This window comes from Osmerus eperlanus, chromosome 27 (assembly GCF_963692335.1).
Source record: "Osmerus eperlanus chromosome 27, fOsmEpe2.1, whole genome shotgun sequence".
In the NCBI taxonomy this organism is placed as follows: Eukaryota; Metazoa; Chordata; class Actinopteri; order Osmeriformes; family Osmeridae; genus Osmerus; species Osmerus eperlanus.
This window is the reverse complement of record NC_085044.1, coordinates 3,568,712-3,578,711: the sequence shown is the minus strand read 5'-3', so window position 1 is coordinate 3,578,711 and position 10,000 is coordinate 3,568,712. Positions and strand designations below refer to the sequence as shown.

At 48.4% G+C, this 10,000-nt stretch overlaps 1 protein-coding gene across 2 annotated transcripts in view; it reads left to right on the top strand.

Annotated features, from left to right (window-relative positions):
- trim3b (tripartite motif containing 3b) overlaps positions 1-10,000 on the top strand; it is a 27,784-nt gene that overhangs the window by 4,718 nt on the left and 13,066 nt on the right. The gene's annotated exons all lie outside the window — the stretch shown is intronic.

Here is a 10,000-nt window from a genome sequence, read left to right as displayed (position 1 = left end):
CTCTCCTCCAGAGACGTCCGCAGGCCCGGGGTGTCCGTCTGCCTCTGTCAGCCCAGACACCTGCGCTGGGCCCAGATGGGCGGGCGGAGGGGCTGCTGCAGTTGTATCTCACTACAGGACACATTCATGGGATACTGAGACTGGAGGTGATAGCCAAGCTAGGGTGTGGTGCTGTGTCTATGTTGTACTGTAGATGACAGACTATTATAGGTGTGGTGCTGTATATATGTTGTACTGTAGATGACAGACTATTCACTTTAGGTGTGGTGCTGTATATACGTTGTACTATAGGGGATAGCTTGGCTAGGTGTGGTACTGTATATATGTTGTACTATAGGGGATAGCTTGGCTAGGTGTGGTACTGTATATATGTTGTACTATAGGGGATAGCTTGGCTAGGTGTGGTACTGTATATATGTTGTACTGTATGGGATAGCTTGGCTAGGTGTGGTACTGTATATATGTTGTACTATAGGGGATAGCTTGGCTAGGTGTGGTACGGTATATACAGTTAGGTCCATAAATATTTGGACATTGACACAATTTTCATCATTTTGGCTCTGTATACCACCACAATGGATTTGAAATGAAACAATCAAGATGTGCTTTAAGTGCAGACTTTCAGCTTTAATTTCATCGTATTTACATCCAAATCAGGTGAACGGTGTTGGAATTACAATACATTTTATATGTGCCCCCCCCCCCTTTTTAAGGGACCAAAAGTAATTGGACAATTGGCTGTTCAGCTGTTCCATGGCCAGGTGTATGTTATTCCCTCATGGGAGTTCGTTATTTCATTGACAAGGAGCAGATAAAAGGTCTAGAGTTCATTTCAAGTATGGTATTTGTGTTTGGAATCTGTTGCTGTCAACTCTCAATATGAAGTCCAAAGAGCTGTCACCATCAGTGAAGCAAGCCATCGTTAGGCTGAAAAATCAAAACAAACCTATCAGAGAGATAGCAAAAACATTAGGTGTGGCCTAATCAACTGTTTGGTACATTCTTAAAAAGAAAGAACATAGAGCATACCACCAATAGCATACCACCTAGAGCATACCACCTCATCAGTGAAGCATGGTGGAGGTAGTGTTATGGCGTGGGCATGTATGGCTGCCAATGGAACTGGTTCCCTTGTATTTATCGATGATGTGACTGCTGACAAAAGCAGTAGGATGAATTCTGAAGTGTTTCGGGCAATATTATCTGCTCAGATTCAGCCAAATGCTTCAGAACTCATAGGACGGCGCTTCACAGTGCAGATGGACAATGACCCGAAGCATACTGCGAAAGCAACCAAAGAGTTTTTTAAGGCAAAGAAGTGGAATGTTCTGCAATGGCCAAGTCAATCACCTGACCTAAATCCAATTGAGCATGCATTTCACTTGCTAAAGACAAAACTGAAGGGAAAATGCCCCAAGAACAAGCAGGAACTGAAGACAGTTGCAGTAGAGGCCTGGCAGAGCATCACCAGGGACGAAACCCAGCGTATTTTGATGTCTATGGGTTCCAGACTTAAGGCTGTCATTGACTGCAAAGGATTTGCAACCAAGTATTAAAAGTGACAATTAGATTTATGATTATGTTAGTTTGTCCAATTATTTTTGGTCCCTTAAAAAGGGGGGGGGCACATATAAAATGTGTTGTAATTCCTACACCGTTCACCTGATTTGGATGTAAATATCCCAAAAAGTCTGCACTTAAAGCACATCTTGATTGTTTCATTTCAAATCCATTGTGGTGGTATACAGAGCCAAAATGATGAAAATTGTGTCAATGTCCAAATATTTATGGACCTAACTGTATGTTGTACTGTATGGGATAGCTTGGCTAGGTGTGGTACTGTATATATGTTGTACTATAGGGGATAGCTTGGCTAGGTGTGGTACTGTATATATGTTGTACTGTATGGGATAGCTTGGCTAGGTGTGGTACTGTATATATGTTGTACTGTAGGGGATAGCTTGGATAGGTGTGGTGCTGTATCTATGTTGTACTGTAGGGGATAGCTTGGATAGGTGTGGTGCTGTATCTATATGATGCTGTAGGTGATAGCCTTGCTAGGAGTAGTGCAGTATCTGTGTAATACTGTAGGTGTTAGCTTATTTCAGTGTGGTGCTGTCTCTAGGTAAAACTGTAAGTGCTAGTCTAGCTAGGTGTGGTGCTGTGGCTGTAGACAGTAATACTGTAGATGACACTGTAGATGATAGCCTAGCTAGTGTAATGGCTGATATTGTATCTTAGCTTAATGTGGGTGTCTATGTGTTCTAAATGTTGGTCTAGATAGTGTAATTGCTTATGCTGTATCCTAGCTAGACTTGGTGCTGTAGCTATGTCTTATGATAGGCTAGATGGTGTGATGGTTGATACCGTCGCCTAGCTAGATGTGGTAGTACCAGAGAGAGAGACCCCTATCCTGTATCACACCAGCTTCTACACAGCAGAATACAACTTGAGAGACAGCAGTTTCAGATAAAGCTTCACACACACACACGCCTCAACACAGATAAGGCTTCACACACATACATGCGCAGAATGCACGCACACACACACACACACACACACAATTCTCACAACACACTAGCCCGGATGCCATAGTATCTCCCTTTATATTCTCCTTGTCTACTACAGCCTTGACTCTGTGAGCTTTCCACAATGTTTTGAGATGGATAATCCCGGTGTGTGTGTGTGTGTACATGTCTGAGAAGTATGTTTGTGTGCGCAAACACGGGATTTAACAACTAGATGATCTGGATTGATCAGAGGCCTTTGTCACTGGGCATGGTGAGAGTGTTTGTGTGTGTGTGTGTGTGTGTGAAGAGATGGGGGGAGGGGAGGAGTGAGAGCGAGGGAGGGAGAAAGAAAGGGATAGAGAGATTGGGGGGGGTGTTCCTCGTCGCTGGGGGGAGGAGGAGGAATGTCCAGCTGGCATGGATGGAATGTCACCAAAATGGGGGAGGGGGGGGCAGCGAGAGGGGGAGGGGAGGAGAGAGAGAGAGGATAGGGTAACGTCTAAACTGGGTTTAATTCAATAACTGGTTGACAGTGTGTGGCAGAGCAAAGCTGTCACGGTCATAGTGCCGGCTGAAAGTGTGTACCCGCAGACTTCCTAAACAGCAGTAATGTGAAACACTAGAACAAAAGGGTGAAGTGATTTGACTGAAATGCGATCATCGCACATCCAGGACAGTAGAGGGCGACGTGCAGTCTGGGGTCGAAGGAAGACGTCACGATACCCACGAAGAGGAACAAAAAATGCATGAGCTCAGTCTGGAAACCTGTGTCATCGACACAGTTGAGGGTTTGAGAAAAGGAATAGACTTAAGTTATGAATGTGATGCACTTGAATTTGAAAATGAATTACTCATCTTAATATGTAGATGCACACCTGACTTGGAAGAACCATCCTGTGTTTCTGTTTCATGGAATTAGAATTCGATAGAACTAGCAGCTATGCCGAAAACACACAAGGGCATATCCACACACACACACACACAGAGTGATGTAACTGGTGCTGTAACTGTGTCCCCCCTGGCTTCCCAGACCCCACAATGACATTTAACGCTGTCACTCATAACATGTGACCAGTGTTAACGCGGTTAGTTATGGCTGTTCTGGGCGGTGAGGTGTGTAGTGTGTGTGTATGCGTGTGTGTGACATAGTAACTCAAGATGAAAACAAACCCCACTGATATCAAAGCAGCTTCCTTTCTCCTTACCTTCCTCTCTCCCTGTCTCTCTAATGTTCTGTCTCTCTAATGTTCTGTCTCTCTAATGTTCTGTCTCTCTAATGTTCTGTCTCTCTAATGTTCTGTCTCTCTAATGTTCTGTCTCTCACATGTTCTCTGTCTCTCACATATTCTGTCTCTCTAATGTTCTGTCTCTCTAATGTTCTGTCTCTCTAATGTTCTGTCTCTCTAATGTTCTCTGTCTCGATGCTCATCCCTCTCTCTCTCAGTTTCTCTCTCTTTCTCCCTCCAAATGTAATGCCTTTGAGCCCACAGTGGCAGGTGGCTGTGTATGAGGTCATGAAAGAAGACTTTTTGCACGTTAACATTTGGGATTTTCTGCTTGCCCTCTAGTTAGTGGGCAAGTCTGACTCACAGGGCGCCCACTCCAGTTGGAGTATATTAACCCTCGTGCTGCCTTCGGGTCACATGACCCAAAGGTTCATAACGAACCATCATTGTGTTTACCCAATTTTACCCAATACAAAACCAAATAAAAATACTTTTCTTTTAACCTTCGCAATGTGGGGGGTCTGAGACAGCCCGACGGTTAAAAGAAAATGCTTCACTTTGTTTTTGTATGCGGTAAAGTTGTCGCAATACGACGGTGGGTCACAATGACTGATGGGTCAGAACGACCCGAGGAGAACACAAGGGTTAACTGAATAAAATAGTCCCTCTCTGATCCCTCCACTGTGAAACTTTGGATCTCTCACATCCTCTCTGCTCGACCGAGGGTAAATCTGGCTTCGGCCTAACAGACATGCACATATGTCTGTCAGGACAGATATATTTAGACAAATTCCGACCAGAGGGCATTGCGCATTTTGCAATCTTATTTTGATACGTTTGTTGCTTTGTTTGTTGTCAAACACAAATTCGTTTTTGCGCAACTGTCGGTCACAGCACATCCGAGCGAGTCGGGACCCACTCAGCCGGGGCGACTTTCAGGGAACTGAGTAGACCTGAGACAGCCGGCATCCAGGGTCGCCCGGGAGGTCACACCGGTTCCTGGTGGCCTCAACAGCTCCCTCGGCAGTTAATTTTCCAAAGTTGCCATGGTTACCGTGAGAACCATCGCAGTCCCTGTGCGTGTGTGTGTGTGTGTGGGGGGGGTCGGTTTGCTGCGGACACGCGGGCCTGCTCTGGCTTGACCACGTTTAGAGGTCAGCGCCTCCACAGTGACGCACACACTCGCCGTTAGTCAAGCACATGCAATCATGTGCACATGCATGTCTGTTTGTGTCTGTGTCTCTGCGTGCGTGCGTGTGTGTCTACAGCGGAGAAGGTGCAGTGAGAGTGAGAGTGTGTGACTAGAGAGCAAAAAGGAAGGGAGTTAGAGATGGAGAGCAAGGGAAGGGTAGAGAGAGAGAGATCCACACATAACCTGGACACACTCACACACACATACTGTACACACACGTACACACACACATGACTAACAACTGTGGGTTTCCCCTCCGGTGGGGAAGCTATTTCTTACGATGACGTGTGTGTATAAGTCATTAGTTAGTCTAGTTAAGCCAGACATTCAGAGTTCAAATCAAGTATCAACGATTTAAGGTAGCTACCTCGAGTTTGAGGAAATACAAGTAACAGAACATCGATGACTCGCTGTACTTAAAACATATGAGGACAGAGAAATGAAGACAGGGAGAGGTAGAGGATACAGAGAGAGAATGGGGAACTGGGGAGATAATGAGGGAGAGAGAGAGAGAGAGAGGGGGAGAGGGGGAGAGGGGGAGAGGGGGAGGGGGAGAGGGGGGGAAAGGGGGAGAAACAAAGAGGGCCAGAGACAGCAAGCGATGGTCGTGACTTTGTCCGAAGAGAGAGATCCTTCAGTGCCTAAAAACGGGCTACTGTGATGGGGTTTGTTGTGTGAGGACGTGAGTGTGTGCGAGTGTGTGTGTGTGTGTTTGTTAGGCAGAAATGTGTTCTGCATGTGCAAACAATGCTCATGGTCAAGTTGCTTCATGTGATGTGTGTGTGTGTGTGTGACATGGTCCTGGTCAAGCAGAGAAGATTGTTACATAATACAAGACAAGACAATAATGGAATGATGAGAATCGTGCAGGTTTACAGTAGGTTGGTACTTAAATGGAGATCAACTCATTTAGGCAATTGAAAAGTTTGAGAAAATAAAAGAACTTGTATTCAACCTATAGTTATTTTCTTCCTAAAATATGAATAGGTTTTATAGTTATATTATCTAAACTGGTAAACAACTCACACACACACACACACACACACCTGAAAAAAAGAAGTTTTTCACACGGAAGTGTGTTGTGGTCTAGTTTTTTATGGAGATGTATCTTTGGCTCAGGGCGATGCGCTCATAGTTATTTAAAGGATCCGATTATTTCTGGATCATCTCTTTACCTTGTGGCACATGTTCCTCTTTCACTGAAATACCCCCCTCCCACCCCCCAGCTCAGAGAGACAGAGTAGAGCCGAAGCAAAACAGAGAGAGACGGATAGAAAAAGAGGGAGAGAAAAAAAGAGAGAGAGACCGAGAGATCCGATGGGCTACCCTGCCATCCACCAGGACCTCGCCCCCTCCCTTCGCTAACCTCGTTCCCAGGCTCGTGCGCTCCCCGCCGGGGGAGGGGGGAGATCAAGCTGTACCTGGGCGCACGGTCTCACGGGGACGTCCAGGACATTCCACTCTAAGCTCCCTGCGAGAACGCCTAGATCTGATTTCATCCGCAACAGGCGCCGATCCCTGATCTCCATCTCGATCGCGGAACGCTGAGGCGGTCACGAGTCTCCGCGTGGATCGCAAGCGGGCGCGCCGCGTCACCCGTACGCACGGCGGACCGCGAGGTTTCTCCTCCGTCACGCCCAGAACCGACCGTGACTTCCTGGTGGGTCGTGGAGGTTTCGGTTCGATTATTCTCTCGCTGCACATATGCGCACCTACACACACACACACACACACCTACACACACACATCTACACACACACCCTGGCACACAAATACAGCTACATATATACACGTAGACACGCGTACACCTTGGCAAGCACACACACACACACGCACACACAGATCTGTCATGTGTCCCCAGGCCTGTTAGGATTGGTTTGCCAGCCAGCAGAAGAACCTGGACGGCATTCAGTGTCCTGCTCTGCCCGTCTGTCCATCTGGAGTCCGAACAGAACCCTGCTCCTTCCAAGCATCTTTTCTAGGCTGACTCGTGTTTGTGTGTGTGTGTGTGTGTGTGTGTACTGTACGCAGCGATAAGTAGTCGTGCTAATTCGTCAGAGCAGAGCGAGAGCCGCTAAGGCCCTCGCGTCCGCAGCTGAGACGGCCTGGCGTTCCGTCGCACGGCGCGCTCCCCGTCACTCGCCACGTCACTCGGTCGCCGTCGGCGGGTGGGCGGCGCGGGCCACGCGCCGGGTGAGTGGGCCGCGATGGGACACTGTCGAGTAGCGGGCGGAGAGAGAGAGAGCGAGAGAGAGGGAGAGAGAGAGAGCAGATATGGTGGGTCTAAATATAGATATTGCCATGGCTTCAGTGGCCACTCCGGATGAGTTGCGGGAGGATGTGTTGGGGCACGCGAGGGGGTCGAGCACCTGTCCGGGGGAGGGAGGGAGGAGGGACGACAGGAAGGGGGAAAGAAGGGCGTCGAGGCGAGAGGGGAGAGTAGGAGAGTGAAGGAAAAAAGAAAAGAGAGAGAGAGAAGGCAAGAGAGAGGCAGAGAAGGATAGGGAGAAAACTAAAGGGAGAGAGGGAAAAGATAAAGAGGGGGGGGGGGGTGCTATCAGCTGATATCAGCTATGGGAGAGGGAGGGGAGACAGGGAAGGAGGGAGAGGGGTGGTGCGCTGCCTGCTCTGTGAGTGTGACTCAGAGGGAATCAGCTGACTGGGCGGACGGTTGTCAGACTGGGAGAACATCACTCTGTCCTCAGGCCTCCAGAACCACGCTCTGTTACGCAACAACCTTCCCCTCGCCTTCGCCCTGCGCGAGTGTGTGGGTGGGCGTGTGGGTGTGGGTGTGGGTGTGTGTACGTGCGTGCGTGCATGAGAAGAAGGCTGACCTGGTGAGGCTAATAGTCCTCTCTTCTCCTCTCCACCCCCCCCCCGTTCCTCACCACCGGGTAGAGTCCAGGGTAGAGTCTGGACAGTTCTATTATCCGCCTCTTCTTTTCTGCTTCTCTCAGGAAAACAAACATGCGAATGCATGAAGTCCAGAGAGCAAGAAGCCGTGGGAGGAGTCAGCAACACCGGGGGGGGGGGGGGGGGGGGGCAACAGCTTCCTGACTACATCTAGTTCTCCCCCGACCTCTGCTTCTGCCTGCGATCTTTCATCTGCCTTTCCATCTCTTCCTCTACCTCTTCACCCCGATGAGATCGACAACGTGTTATCAGATGCTTTTATCCGAAGCACATCTCTCTCTCTCTCTCCCCTCTCTCTCTCCTCTATCTCTCTCTCTCTCTCTCTCCCCTCTCTCTCCCCTCTCTCTCTCCTCTATCTCTCTCTCTCTCTCTCTCTCTCTCTCTCTCTCTCTCTCCCTCTCTCCTCTCCTCTCCTCTATCTCTCTCTCTCTCCTCCCTTCTCTATCTCCCTCTCTATCTCTATCTCTCTCTCTCTCTCTCTCTCCTCTGTTCCATATCTTCCTATCATTCTCTCATGGACAGCGTGAAGGATTAGAACAACACAACAAACATGGCAAACTTCGTCAGCAAAGTCGGGGAGGTCACATGGTAAGACGTGTTGCACACGATCCACGTGAACATGTTAGCGGAGGCCTGAGTCACTCGCACTCAAATGCTGACATAGGAAGATTGGTGCGTGGGGAGTGTGTGTGTGTGTCACTCTCATGCCTGCTATTGACTAAATTGCCCAGCTCCAGTAGTTCAATCACTGCAAATTCACCCCGGTCTCTGTAACCGTGGCTACGGTGATGTCGCAAGCTGGAGTTGGGTATTTGGGGATATGTGTGTGGGCGTGAGAGAGATGAGAGAGAGAGAGAGAGAGAGAGAGAGAGAGAGAGAGAGAGAGAGAGAGAGATGAGAGAGAGAGAAGAGAGAGAGAGAGAGGAGAGAGAGAGAGGGAGAGAGGGAGAGAGAGGGAGGGAGGGAGGGGGGGGGAGGGGGGAGGGGGAGGGAGGGGGAGAGGGAGGGGGAGAGGAGTAAAAGAGGAGTCAATCCCTTTAGATTAACTGTAGATTGATGTTTTTGCCCTAATCCTCCTCAGCATCAATGCAGGATTGAATTTGGAACTCTTGCTGAGGGGGGTGCCCGTTTTTATGGATGAGGCGAGCATTGAACGGCCCTCGACTAGAAGGCCTCTGACCCAGAATTAAAAAATGATAATCCGCGTCTTAAATCCCTGTGGTTTGACGTAACGCTGTTGCGTGTTCCTAAACATCACTTATTTTGACTTTTCAAAGTTTCTGGAAATCTGACGTGTTTTATCTAAGTGAGCATCCTGGGGATGCGGTCTAGGCTGTGTGTGTGTGACACGTTCACACGTGTCATCAGCTAATTTGGTGTCGTGGTGCCTGTTTAGGACTTAGTCTGGTGGTCAGCCAATCCAAATGTTTACATGACAGACCCACTCTTCTGCTTTCACTGTCTGTCTACTGTCGCAGCCCTCCTCACTAGATGTGAACATACAGTGCTATTACACACATACACGTAATACATGTTTACATTACGGTTTTAATTCATTTAGCAGACGCTTTTTTCCCCCCAAAAACGACACAAATACACAATACGACAAATAGTATGTCATCGTCCAAGGCCTTGTTTCTGTGAATAATAAAAAAAAAAACTGACAACATTCTTTTGAAACCAGCCAACAAAGATGGCTGTCTCACCTAAAATGGATCATTCTTTAAGGAAATTATATTTTTTGAGGGGCTGGCTTAGTCGAGTAATCCAGTCGAGCCATAGTCAGTCACTGTATCGCTCTCTTTCTCTCCCTTTCTCTATCTTTCTCTCTCTGCCTCACCCCACCCTAGTTCAGCCTTTTAGAATTTTTGGCCTGTGAGACAATCCTTTTTTCACAGCCTGTCTCTCGGCCAATCAGAGGAGGCCTTGGGAGGCTGTGCGCTAGTAAACAGCCTGGAGTGGGAGGGGCTTCCCCCTGTCTCCCCACCCTCCTCTGACATCACAGCTCAGCTGGTGTCATTCACGGCGCTTCACTGCTAGTGTGTGTGTGTGTGTCAGAACCAGAGAGCGAGAGAGAGAGAGAGAGAGAGACAAGACAAAGAAGGAAGGGGTGGACAGAGGGAAAGAGGAACAGCCGACTCTAGTGGAAGAGAGAGAGG